Source organism: Lepidothrix coronata, unplaced genomic scaffold (assembly GCF_001604755.1).
Source record: "Lepidothrix coronata isolate B3197 unplaced genomic scaffold, Lepidothrix_coronata-1.0 Scaffold3, whole genome shotgun sequence".
In the NCBI taxonomy this organism is placed as follows: domain Eukaryota; kingdom Metazoa; phylum Chordata; class Aves; order Passeriformes; family Pipridae; genus Lepidothrix; species Lepidothrix coronata.
The window spans coordinates 9326508-9340386 of record NW_016690183.1 but is presented as its reverse complement, the minus strand read 5'-3'; the positions used below and the strand labels follow the sequence as shown (position 1 = coordinate 9340386).

General features: G+C 38.0%; 1 protein-coding gene across 2 annotated transcripts in view; it reads right to left on the bottom strand.

Moving 5' to 3' along the window:
- The window catches only part of CNTNAP2 (contactin associated protein-like 2), a 1033702-nt gene that overhangs the window by 345773 nt on the left and 674050 nt on the right, over window positions 1-13879 (bottom strand). The gene's annotated exons all lie outside the window — the stretch shown is intronic.

Genomic DNA, 13879 nt, shown 5'->3' with positions numbered 1-13879 from the left:
GCAAAATCAAAGGTGCTTCTGTTTCTCTCTCAACTTTTTTCTTTGCTTTGGGCTGGGGGAGGGAGGGGGGGGGCAAAGAGAGATTAATTTAAACCTAAATGGCCGATCCAAAATGGATTTTTAAACAAATTTAACAGTGATTTTAAATTAGGAGCCATAGATTAGGCAATTAGCATCCTTGTAACAGTGTCAGCCTACAGACTTCACAAGAAAGAAGTATAATTAGACACCAATTTTTAACAAGGTGCTTTTGTGAATTAAGTCATTCAAGGGTATATAAACACACAAAAAACAAAATGAAAAAAAAACCCCACAACCAAAAATACCTGCCCTGCATTCTAGCATGTTTCTTTGTAACTGAAATAAACACCGTTCAGGATTAAAAGAGAGAACTTCAAGTCACGTCAAACATCTTTGTGTAAGGCACACTCTCATTTTAAATCTGAGTAGTGTTACACATTTATGTAGCTGTAATTCATTACTGGGCCCTGAATCTGAGAAAGGCAGATTGTCAAAGAAACTCATATTCACCATACTTTGTTGGTCTTCCACGAGGGCCAGCCACAGAAAGCTTCAGAGCTGCCTGGAGCTCATTTGAGCCTTGTCCAGCTGGGAGGCAACAGGAACACTGTCAATATCATCTTGTCCCCTTCTTCCCTCCTATCCCTCTCTTCCATGCAAAAGGTTTCAAGGCTGGTATAAAAACTAATTCTGAAAAATCCACATGCTGAAAGAAAAGTGTGATTTCTACTCCAATTCCCACTTTGTGTTGCTAGGGCAATGGAAAGGAGAAGAGACAAGGTACAGGCCTGGATTTACAGTTTCCCAGCTGTGTAATACAAATCGTTGGTTATTCTCTACAGTGCACAGAGGTTCTGAAAACCTCAGAAAATGATAGGCCAAAGTAGGGGAGATAATTCCAGTAAATTAAGGTCAATGTTACAGAATATCAGGAATCTTATTTTAATACAAGATACCTGTAAGTGGCTACAAATAGCAAAGATACAGAATCAGTCAAAGTATTTTCCGTCACCGAGTTTACGCTGGTTCTTCCCCGCCTTGGATATAACAGCATTTGATCTGAACTTCCTAATCAGTGTTAAATAACGCTCAACTGCACATGGAGATATCCTCACTACATAACTTTAAAAGAGACTATAGTGTCAGTTTTTGTTTATTCATGAATATTAGTATTCCCAAAATGCATTACTTCCAAGCTCATTTATAGGACTGTAATTAAGTTTTCTTTTTACCAGCTTCAAGAGTTGTAATTGTCATCATTTCCTGCCCCTTTCCCTCCTTTTTCCCACCCCAGATCCCTAAGTATTTTTGTATCTAATCTTCTGATAGCCAGCAATCCTGTGAAGGTAAATATGGTACCTTTCTAGGCTATACTTCCTGAATAGAAGATTTACTTGAGTAAAACTTCAGAGTATTGGAAAAACAAAACAAAACAGAACCAATAACTGGTGAAATAATATTAGAGTTTTTAAAATCTCATATTAAAAGCTTATGTGTGAAAAAAACCCAAACAACTAAACCACAAAAACAAACAGTAGTTTACTTACAAAAACATTGCTATACACACAGACTGACAGACGCCTAAGTAAATAGTGGGTTTTCCAGAGGAGCTGAGCACTTATTTCCACCAATAGAAAAGAACTGAAACATTATGAAAACAAATGCTCATATCAGCATTTACATTATCTCAATCAAAATGTCCTCTATCAACATGACACCAATTCAGAACCAATGCATCATGTTTGTCATTTCCATTAATCACTAAGCAACTTGCAATGCCAACAATTTTAACTGACATAAAAATATCAACAGAAACATCTGCTCCATGTCCCCTTTTTTCATGCTTTCTCTCCAGTGCTTTCAATTGGTAATGACTGTGTCCTGGCAACTTACTGGAAATAATTTTCACATCTTTTTCACATAATGGATGAGCTGTGACATTAGTAAGATGTTAGATGGGTACCTTTGAGGTTGCCCTGGTTGGCACACACTCTGTTTTGTAGCTATCTGTTTCAAAAGGAGCATTGTAAAGTATTAATTTAGACTATTTACTGAGGGAATGAGAATATGAAGAAAGTGCCAGTTTCTCTGGAAAAACACCCATCTGCACACCTACAGAGGAGCTCAGAGAACAAATGGCAGAAGAGAAGCCCAAATAATACTCTGTCAGGTTGCTCCCAGGTCCACCACAGGAGTTATCAGCCCGTTAAAGGCCCATCTGCCCAAGCCCAGAGAGGGCCCAAATCAAGGATACAAACAACCTGTCTGAGGCACAGCCTCAGCTCCAGTGTCTCAGCATAGAGCTCATCATCATGAGTCATTGGTAACAGCTCTCCCCAACACCTTTCACACTAAAGGGGTTGCTAACTTGGAGTGGAATTAGCACAGAATCACAAAATACGTTGAGTTGGAAGGGACCCAATAGGATTGAGTCCAACTCTTAGCCTTGCATAGGGCCATCCACAAGAGTCACACCATGTGCCTTGCATATCATCCAAACTCTTCTTGAACTCTGCCAGACTTCATGCTGTGACCACTTCCCTGGGGAGCCTGTTCCAGCACCCAACCACCCTCTGCGTGAAGAACCTTTTTCTAATATCTAACTTAAACTTCCCTTGACACAATTTCAGGCTGTTCCCTTTGGTCTTGTCACTGGTCACCACAGAGAAGAGATCAGCACCTGCCTCTTCTCTTTTCCTCATAAGGAAGTTGTAGACTGCAACAAGGTCTCCCCTGGAGTCTCCTCTTCTCCAGGCTGAACAGACCAAGTGACCTCAGCTGCTCCTCATATGGCTTCCCCTCAAGGCCCTTCACCATCTTCGTGGCCCTCCTCTGGACACTCTCTTACAGCTTAATATCTTGCATTGTGGTGCCCAAACTGCACACAATATTCAAGGTGAGGCCACCCCAGTGAGGAGCAGAGTGGGACAATCCCCTCCCTTGAGCAGCTGGAGATGCTTTGCCTGATGCCCCCCAGGACACGGTTGGCCTTCCTGGCTGCCAGGGCACTGCTGAGTCATATTCAACTTGCCGTCGACCAGGACCCCCAGGTCCCTTTCTGTTGTGCTGCTTTCCAGTATCTCATTCCCCAGTCTATACGTACATCTAGGGTTGCACCATCCCAGGTGCAGAATCTGGCACTTTCACTTGTTGAACTTCATGTGGTTGGTGATTGCCCAGCATGGAAAATATAGCTCAGAATTGCACGGGACTTATAGGATATTTAGGGATGGAACTAAAGGCAGAAAAACAGTGTTAGGCCATTTGGAGGAGAAAAAAGTGGAAAAAAAGAGGGTAAGCGTAAATGTAAATGGCTATCTGGTCAGTATGCTTGTCTGGTTGTATCCTGCATCTAATCAGCACAGTCTATCCTGCTTTCTTATTAAATTCCTCTCTATATCCCCCTGGGCAAGGGGGTCCTGTGTGCATATGTATGAGTATGCAGGTGTGGATGACAGCAGGTGGAGTCAGATCACAGGCTGGAGGGCCACTCTGTCCATGGTGCCAGCCACTGGAGCAAGTGTGATGGCTAGCGATGAGCAAGGTGTACTAGCCAGCAAGCAGGTGAGGTGGCCTAGGAGCAAGCAGAGGTGAACAGTTCTCTAAGGATCATCTTCAGAGGTGAGAGCACTTGGGTGTTCCTAAGGGAGGGTTATCCGCGGGGATCTGGAACATCCTGAGCACCTCTGAATGTGTGTGCATAAAATGGCCGGTACCAGTAACTAGAGTGGAACTGCTGCCCCAGAGGTTGTATGTCCAGGTGACAAAAAATGGGGAAACTGGGATCGAAGAGTGCTACTGAGCAGACTGAGTGCCTGAGCCCTGCTGCGGGGCGGATCCACTACGTACATATGTACATATACTCATTCTAGTGGGCTTTGATCCTCCTTAGCCAGATTGGGAAGCAGGGTGAGGCCATTGGTGCTGTCCATGTTTGTGTGAGTGCACAAGATGTCTGTAATCTGTAGAACTGGCCATGTGTGTTTTATGCACACATGACTGCTGGGAATACATCTTTAGTCAGATCTGGGTTTATCAAGCTGCAACAGCATCACCTCTTTTGGGTTGTTCAATTTGTCATTATATGTTTTCTTCTAGCAGAAAGCATTGCACAGCATATGCTTTTCAAGAAGCATATTAGGTCAGAATGCCCAGTAGAGCTTTCTAACCTGTAAAATGTGTTTGATGATGGTCATCCAAGCTGCTGGAAGAAAACAAAGACTAAGTGAAGAAGAAAATAATCAGAGCAGATGACTAGAGAAAGAATTATGAAAGGAGGAAACAAACTTTTGAAGTTGATAGGAAACCACAAAGACATTGAGAAACATTAATGGGGGGGAAACTGAAGAGGGCTTGAAAGGGAGAGGCATAGTCAAGATTTTCAGAAAGACAAAACAAGTTCTTGTAGCTCAGTTAACCCAAGCATCAGTCTGAGAAATTCAGTGATATTTGTAGTGCTCTGAAATAACAGTGGTAGATATAAAGAAAAAAAAAATAGTGGCAAACAGCACATTATGCTTTCCTCTCTGTTTTAGAGCATCTACAAATGCCTTCTGAACCTAAAAGTATACTGAAAACATCATATAAAATACAACAACCACAGTTACAAGAAAATTTAAGGTTTTCTACACAAGTGATTAGGTCATTAGGGAAGCTGGATGTGATAAATGAGCTGACATAAAAGCTACATAGGGATACATGGGTTTAAAAATTTGCAAGATTAGAATTAAAGACTGTATGCTTCAGGTAAAGTAAAATTAATAATGTTAGATATAAAGCTAAGTACTTACGTATATTTAAGTTGTATAGTTAAGACTTTTACTGAGAAAATGAGAAACTACAAACTACCTCAACATGTTTCAGTATTTCTACTAATATTAACACAAACTTTATTTATGAAACAGTAGCATTTTCCATGTTTTCATAAACATAGCTGAAAGTAAACATAGATAGAAGATTCCTCACGCTTCCGTAAAATATTTAAAGAGTTCAACTAAACTGTTATTACTTCTGCTGAAAGACTTGTCAAGCCAAGATAATTATTGGCTATCCTTCCTAAGGTAAAATTTTAAAGCAATAGTTATGAAGCATGACTGATACCAACAGATTCCAACAGATCTGTTTGCCAACAGATTTTTGTCCTAAAACTTTCCCTCCTTTATCTCTCATTTAAATTACAGCATATTAAGAAGGAAAATAAAACTCAAAATCCCACCAGACTTAAACTACAAAAAACCACCACAGCTCTTGCCTTTGAATGAAAAGGGTCAATGTGGAAAAGTGATTCTTAAGGAAGGCATGTACAGCTGCCATAAATCTACATTGCAGTATACTGAAAAAAATATTATGATGTTAGAGAAAGGTAGTGTGCATAAACAGGAATCAAGCTGTATCAAAAACTCCACAACCTGAAATATATGTAATCCAAAGAGAAGTGTCATAAGAAGACTGACAATAATTATTCTCTATGTTTATTTACTGCGAGACCCATACACTTACAGTTATAAAGATAAGTATTGTTACACTAGGTGTTAAGGCAAATTATATACAAAGAACCAGAAGTATCTCAGGGTTTCACTCCGTTTAGTAAAAAAAAAAATTTCTCAATCCACAGTCCTATCTGATTGATTATATGGCCTTCAACACATGGTAAAATTCATTACAAATGTAGAATTTATGAAATCTTTCTGCTCTAGGTGATGTACATGGGAATGCTACAAAGTCTGGATAATGTCTGGTTATCCATTGGTACATAGTGTCTTTTAATGGCAAGCATAATTAAACTCAGTATATGTTCCCCTATTTTGAATTTTTAGAAAAAAAAAATTAAAAAAAATTACATGTGGACAGATAAAAATATGTCTGCATATATATCTGAAGAAGTTCTCATTACTTCAACTATGTTACTTCTTTAGCAGTTGATATTTGCATTAACTTCATTCTCTCACATCTGAGGAAACTAGGATTATAGTGACTTCAAAACATGTTTTTTCTGTCCAATGGCTGCCAATGGGATTTTAATATCAGTCCCTTAAAAAACTTTAATTGCACAGAAGCATTAACAGTGAAGTCTGCAATATGTTAGATTGTCTTAATGGAAAAGTTTAAGACAAAGCTAATTAATTTTGAAGCCTTTATATGCGAAATTCTTTTCAGGTTAAGATTAATTCTGACTTTGATTTTATGGCATACATGAGCTGCTTTAAAGTTATCTATTGTTAATTACATGTTCTCTTTTAACTGCCCCCTGGAAACAATATTTCATTGTGCTTTCTGAACTACATTAGAGAATGGTTAGAGTAACCTGCAAAAAACTTAGCTAATACTCATTTTTCCAAACACAGGATGCAATTCAGGCATGTTGCTTGGTTAGTTTTGAAATATTTAGCTAGGTCATTGAATTAAGGGAATGAAAATGCTCTGAGTTAGATCCTGACTTCATACTGTTCTTCCACTGGACCCCACCTAGTAGAAATTAGCTGAAGAACTCATGACACTTGATTCCAATGCATATGAACAACTCAACTATACAAACAACTAAAACCGGAAGTGTAGTTTCAGCCCTTACACTCTCTCTCACAACTCATCTGATAGAGTTATTTCCAGCTGATTTTTTAATTTCAACGTAATTACTGCTGGTTGATTATTCATATTCTGCTTTGCATCCTAATGCTCATTTTTTCCACTTAACCTTCACTAAATACTATTGATGCTATTGCTCAATTTGGAACTGCAGCCCTTTCTGTCGGGAACACAGACTCCATCCATTTCCTTACAATAAAAATGCAAGTTCCTTCCAATTTATTACACATTCTGCATTTTATAAACACCTGGTACAGAGCAGTTCTCAGCTCAGCTGATAATAAATTAGTAGTAGAAGAGCTATAGTTTATAGAACTGAAACCAAGAACAATCTGATTTTTAAACAAATATTGGAATTCAAAACCAAAAAACTGCAGCATCCCCAAACTGAAAAAAACAAATATTAACAAAGCTTTTTTTTCCCAGTTTTACAGAAACATATGAAAAATGCAGCATTATGGGGCTTATATGTTTCACAGGAAAAATCATGTGAAGACTAAACAAAAACTTCAGTGTTGTTTTAAAACTACATTTTAATAAAAAAGAGGTAATTTAATAATAGTCTCCAACCTTAGAAAAGAAATGCTTTATGTTAAATCCTTTGAAAACATGTAATAAATAATAGAAGATGAATCCACAAAGACTATTATAAATTATGATGATAATTCTTTTGAAAAACATTATTGAAAAAAAGAGATTAACCTCTTTTGTAAGTTATTGGTTATACAATCCTTTTAATAAACTTCTGTAAATAAAAGTAGTTTCTTTATAAACAGGCTTTGAGAATCTCTATTCTCAACAGAAAAGAAACAAACATCTAAGAAAAGAGGTTTTGCAAAGCATGTATCAAATTTGAACATTTGATTACTTCAGATACAGAATGTGCCAAAGGAGGAGAAGAATAAATTGATACTGACAACCCTGGCAAAGAACAATCAGTTGTTGAAAGTTCTTTCTCAAAGGATGTTAACAGCAGAAGAGAACTAAAGCCTCTTTCTAGAAATTTTAGCTCACATTTCCCCTCCTATTTCTCCAAGATCAGTATTGCTCACACATCTGAGCTGATGAGTTTGAATGCAGTATTAATTCACCTCCTGGAAACTACTTTACTTAGACTTGAGTCTCAAAGAGTCTTAAAGCAGGGACCCTCAAGGAGCAATTCAAAAGACCATAGCCTTCATCAGGGACACCCAAACATCAGCTCACAAGTGGATGAGGTGATAGGGTGAAGAACCATATTCACTTTTCTTATAGCATCTTGTACAAAACTTACTCTTTAATGATAATGCTAAAAGAGCTGATCACCCTTTTCTCATCACTGCATCCGGTATTAGGTTCATAAATACTTTCCGTAGCTCCAGTCTCCCCAAAACAAGCCTCACTGTCAAAACAACTCTTACTATTTCTCCAAACCCACTTTTCTCAGAGTAACTTCACAATTCACCTCCCTACAAAGCTCCTCATTCCCATTAGTGCGTCCCACAGCAGCTGCTCTCCATAAGCCCAAATGAAGAAAATCACCTCAAACACATGAGGAGGGGTGGAATGGGAGCAACTCAAATTTTGCCCTACTGAAAGTTCCTCTTTCGTGTTTTCAAAACTAACCAGCTTGGGTTCCCAGTATTGCTTTTCATTCTTCCTTTCACATCATTCAGGCAACGTCTGCCATGAGCAAGTCTAATGAGCATTGTGGAGCCCCATTGCAGGCCTTAAAGTGCCAGCCTTCCGCTACAGAAAATCAGCCCTGTATGTTCATATGTTGTCTTTCCATAAATTTACTAATGGAAATTCTTAATTTGTTACTGGGAAATCTGGCAGTCTTGTGTGGTTCATTCAGTCATATGGGTTGCCAAACTTGTGCTAAATCTTAAAATCAGATGCTTGCATGTGCACAAATCCCCTTCTGCAGCATCTATCACCATGCTGCTTTCTGCAGAAGGCCCAGTTCTGGAATCCAAGATTTTTTCATGAAAGAGGCTGCTAAACTAAATGACTAAAACATCACATTTCACTGGCAAACATTCAGAAGTGTCAAGGTGATACTTTGTCAGAGCCCTGCACAAAAATCCTCACAGGGCAACTGAAGAGGAGACGGTTTTGTGTCAAGCCTTCTCAAAATACAGGACCTTTCTGACTAGGCTGTATCTTCCACTTCAAGTGTATTAAAAATCAACATTCTTCCTGTCTTTGAAATGGAACATTCTTTCACAATACTGTCTTATGTAACACAGTCTTTGAGCACAGAAGTATTTATCATATTTTTCCTGATCAAATAATACATTAATATGCTTGTGAAACTCCAAGGCTTTTACTTTTTCTAACAAATTGGATTGTGATCATAAAGATATCATGGTTGTTCTGAGAGTTCCTCCAGTCTCCAATGAAATATAAACCTATACTCTGCTTGTTTGTGATGACTGGAAAACTATAGGGCTTTTTTTGTTTCTTTATTTGTTTGTTTTGTTTTGTTTTTTAACTCAAGTAGATTTCAGAGCACAGTTTTGCTGAATTATGTATTTGCTTTTCATTATGGAACTGTTTCCCAAATTCCTGACCGGAGAATACCTCTGCCATGTCATTCTTTCCTATCTAGACTCAAAGTGTATGAAGTCTGCTTTTCTGGGTACTTCCTCATTTAAAGAAATACAGGGAAATCATATGCTACAAACTAACTGATGGAGGTCTTGTTGAAGATCATAGCCTTTGCAGATCAAATTTGTGTTGCTGATCACTGATTTTGGGAATAATCGGCAATGAGAATTATCACAGATTCTACAATATGTGTAACACAAATATTTCTTACTCAATGTGTTTCTAGATACCATTAAACTCAATATTAAAACAATATTTCTTTTTAAGAAAATAGTCAATATTCCTGCAAAAAAATCAATGCCCATTACATTTCCAGTGACACTTAACGTACTTATCATTTCAAGATGAGATTACAGCTTTATTCCTCATTAACTTTGAATTAGATTCCAAAATATAGGTAATGTTTATTCCAACAAACTATGAGGAGACAGACAGAGAATTCAGAGGTCAAGTTCTCTTTTATGGAAACTAAGAATCACTATATTGTTTCAAATATTCATTTTGAAAACACAGCAAATTGCTAATTTAAAAAATGTAAAAGTTAATTATATTCTTTCTCTGCAGAGTTGCATTTTCCATATATTCCGATGTAGTTACTGCTGCTTCTAGTGACAAGAGTATGCAAGGTTGTATTTCTCCTACTCTTTTACAGAACTAACAGTCAACAGACTGCCATCTGGATGTTAGTCACTCCTATGGACTAGCTGAAGATTTCCTGTCCAATATTTCTGAAGGAATCTCTACAGCTGTAAAAGTAAGGACAGTGTTTGTTTGAAGGACAAATTAAAGAATAATAGAACTTGTCTCTCATAAGAGAAGGCTCCTGAGAGACCTTATAATCCTTTCAGTACCTGAAGAGGCCCACAGGACAGCTGGAGAGGGACTTTTTAGGAGGGCTTGTAGTAGTAAAACAAGGTGGAATGGCTTTAAACTGAAAGCCAGCAGGCTTAGATTGGATATTAGGAAGAATTTTTTTACTATGAGGGGGGTGAGACACTATAACAGGTTGCCCAGAGAAGCTGTGGATATCACATCCCTGATGGTGTTCAAGGACAGGTTGGATGAGGCACTGAGCAACCTGCTCTAGCAGAAGGTGTCCTTGCCCATGGCAGAGGGATTAGAAGTAGAAGAACTCTAGGGTCCCTTCCAACCCAACCTATTCTATGATTCTGTGATAATTAAGACAAATCTTTTACATGTAAATTGAATAATTTTCCTAGTGGAAACTATTAGGAGAAGGCAAATATGATCAATCAAGGTGCTTCTGGCCTTTTCCTTAATCTAACAAATTTATGCAGGAGGTGGAAGGTATATCATAGACGTGGTAAACTCTGTAAGCCCCTTGATATGTTTCTTTTACATGCAGATTCTAGAGAAAGCATGCATTGACCTATACATTAAAAATCTGAGACAAAGAAACTTGCATAATCATTAGTTATCCTGATACAGCATAACGTATACCACTCTGTATTAAAGAGGCTGTAAACACCAGGAAGAACATTAGAGCCTAAAACTAGATGTATAACTCGTGCAAAGTGCAGCAGAGCAGTGTTACCTGAAGATCATAATGGAAAAGAGAAGTAACAAGGAAAATGAGCTCCTGTTCTCAAAGGTTTCAGGAACCATTTACCACTAGACTTTTCTAAAGTATTGCTCTAAGAACTCTGCATGGGCAGGCCAGCCTTTGCTAGGCTGTAAATATTAATTAGTCAGGGCTTAAAATATAACTGATAAAATAAAGCAGTAAGAATGATACTTGCTGTTAACTATAACACTAATAATTAATTTTAAAATAATTTTGTAAATGTTTTATCACTGTAAATCATGATTTTTAAGTAAATATATTCATTTATCTTTTAGTATTGTCTAATGATAAAATCAATGCTCTAATGTGATATCTGCCAGGCCACAGCATTTCCTTGGGCATGAATATCTGTTTGCTGAAAGAAACCTGGTGGATTCCCAGCGTGTTTACCATGTACTGAATGATAGAACTTTCCAGTATTTTGGTTAATTCACCATTGAGCTCCAGGGACCCAGCTGTAGCGGGATGAAATAAATTATTGTTTCCTCTGAATGGCAGTTTAAGCCTCTGACAAATAACAAGATAGTGGACACAGAGCTTGGGAGTGTCCGGTGTGTCTCTGAAGGGTGAAGAGCTTTCCTGTAAGAGTGTCATATTCTGAAAAGCAAACTATTTCATAATCTTAAAATATCAAACAAGTGTAGTTGATTTACACAACTGGAGAGATAATAAGATTTTCAGTTTTTATTTCAGATTTATTTATTAGGAATTTTTCCTTCTTTAGCTGTTTATTTTTGGTTTATAGTTCCTAGCATGTCTAAGCCCCATATTTCTCTATCTCTCTAGACTAATTTTTGTTTTCACTATCATACTATAAATATATTATGGTCAGACCTGTGTGATATGAAGTCATTTTGATTCATAAGGTTTTCATGCAAACATTTTTCTCTGTTTCACTTCAAGGAGTTCATCCCTTGAGTTTGTCTTTGAATTTCAACTTCAAAGGAACCTAAAACCGCAATCTGAAATTCAGTCAAAGCTGCAAAGCTTTGCCTTGTTTCAGGTCAAAAGCTCAGGAAAGTGTTGAATTACCTGACCAAAGCAAAATCAATTCACTGAAAAAAACCCTTCAGTAATACAGAATTATCTTGTTCCTTTAAGTTCAGCAAAACTCAAACTCATTACAATCAGCTATGGCGTTACAGTCCCCACTAACATAGCCTTGACTCCAATGTCTTCGAAAACTGCTATTATATCCACCACACATTGAGAAAAAAACCACATATTTTACTGTGGAGTATAATATAATCTGTTCTGTAAAATAATCTTATTTTTAAGTAAAATGGTACTGAACAAGTGCTGTCTGCACTTAAACACTTTCCTGCTCTGTAGAATCATGATATCTGCTATATTTTTCTTACAATCTGCAATGCTGTTTAAAATTGCTTTCAGCTATTTTTATACCACATGCCAGTCATCATTCCAAGTTGCCTCCTCCCCCAGCATGTCTTTTGTACTGCTATAGCCACAAACCTCAAAACTCAAAAGCAAAAGGCAGCACACCAAGCATGTCCAAGTATACACATATACTGCACAAGTAGGAAAGGACAGTAGGGTCAGCACCATCGTAGCAGAGCTGAGGTCCCAGACCTCAGGACAGCATAACCTCTGGCAAGCTTTAACAAATCCCCTCCTTATTTGTAGCTGTATCTAATGCTGGAACACGCTGTTATAAATACTGATAGCTATTGCCTACTCAATAAAGGAAGAGTTAAGGTTGTCTCAGTCTATATCTTGACGCTCAAATTTTTGTATTTCACTCATTTTTGTGCCATTAACTTCTATACTCTAGAAAGGCATAAGATTTCACACGTTCTGACAGGACATCTATCAAGTGAATAACTTTCGGCTCAGCCTTCTTTTGTAAGAAAGAAGACTTCTAAAGTACAGCAATATATGGTAAAAACTACGATTATGTTCTTTAAACACAAAAATGTAATAAAACTAAAGCTTACACATCCAAGTTAGAAACTTTGCCTGAATTAAAAAAGTAAAAGTTCTTGAACAATGTGTCTTCAAATGACCTGGACAGAGTATGTAATCCCATACACTTTATCCATTCCATAGCGAAAGCACAATACACTCCAAATCCCTCTTTTGATATTGCAGTTCAGCAATGCCTTTTACTTGCCTTATTGCATTGTTTTATCCATAAAAGGCAGGTGAAAATCCTATTAAATGAAATGTCACATCTCCTTGGGTTATTATTTCGTTCCTTTGTAATAAATGGGATTTCAGAAAAGTGATGTCATCCGCTTGTCCTTGTTACTTCCCTTTGGAACTCAAGAAGAAAGCTTAACTATGTTTAATTGTCTTAACAGCTTGTCTGCACACCCACAAAGGAGCACAGACAGACAACAGCAGGAGGGTGAGCCCAAAAAAAACCCCTGCTGTGCCATCCAACATCCAGGCATCAGGAACTGAGGAGTCTGGAGTCCAGGGCCAGTCACTGGGCTGAGTGCCTGAGCTGAGCTGGCAGAGGGATCCACTCTGCGTGAATATGGATGTTCACTGTTCTGTGGACATGCGACCCGCTCAGCCAGAGAAGTGAGCAGGATGAGGCCATTGGTGCCATGTTAATGTGTGTGCTCTGCCTGTGATCTGATCGGCCAGTCGTATACATATACACATATACGTATATTCAGTGTGCATGGGCTCTGTTGGGTGCATGTTTACCGGGAATACTTTTACAGCCTTGCTACTGGTTGCACCTGGGGGAATGCAGCTGCAGCAGTCCAACAAGATACATGTTCTTCTTAAAGATAACACTTATTTTAAGAGGCTCACTAGAGAAAATAAACTTAACTGAACTGCCATCCCTGCATTTCTGCAGTTAAGCAACTTAGCCTATCACATATGTAGGAATTTTCACTGAATTTTCACTGAAATATTGAATACTGTAAATCCTGAATTTTCTGTCCAAAGATTAGATGCAACCACACCATCACTGTGCACATTCTTTCTCAGTGGAAAAAAGGCTGCCATGAAATCACTCCTCCAAGCATTGATATCTTAAATATTTCTCTTTAATTAGCATTCATTTGCCATTTAGCCTTTTCAGTTTTACCATTTCAGTAGCCAGATCACAGAGAACTTTGC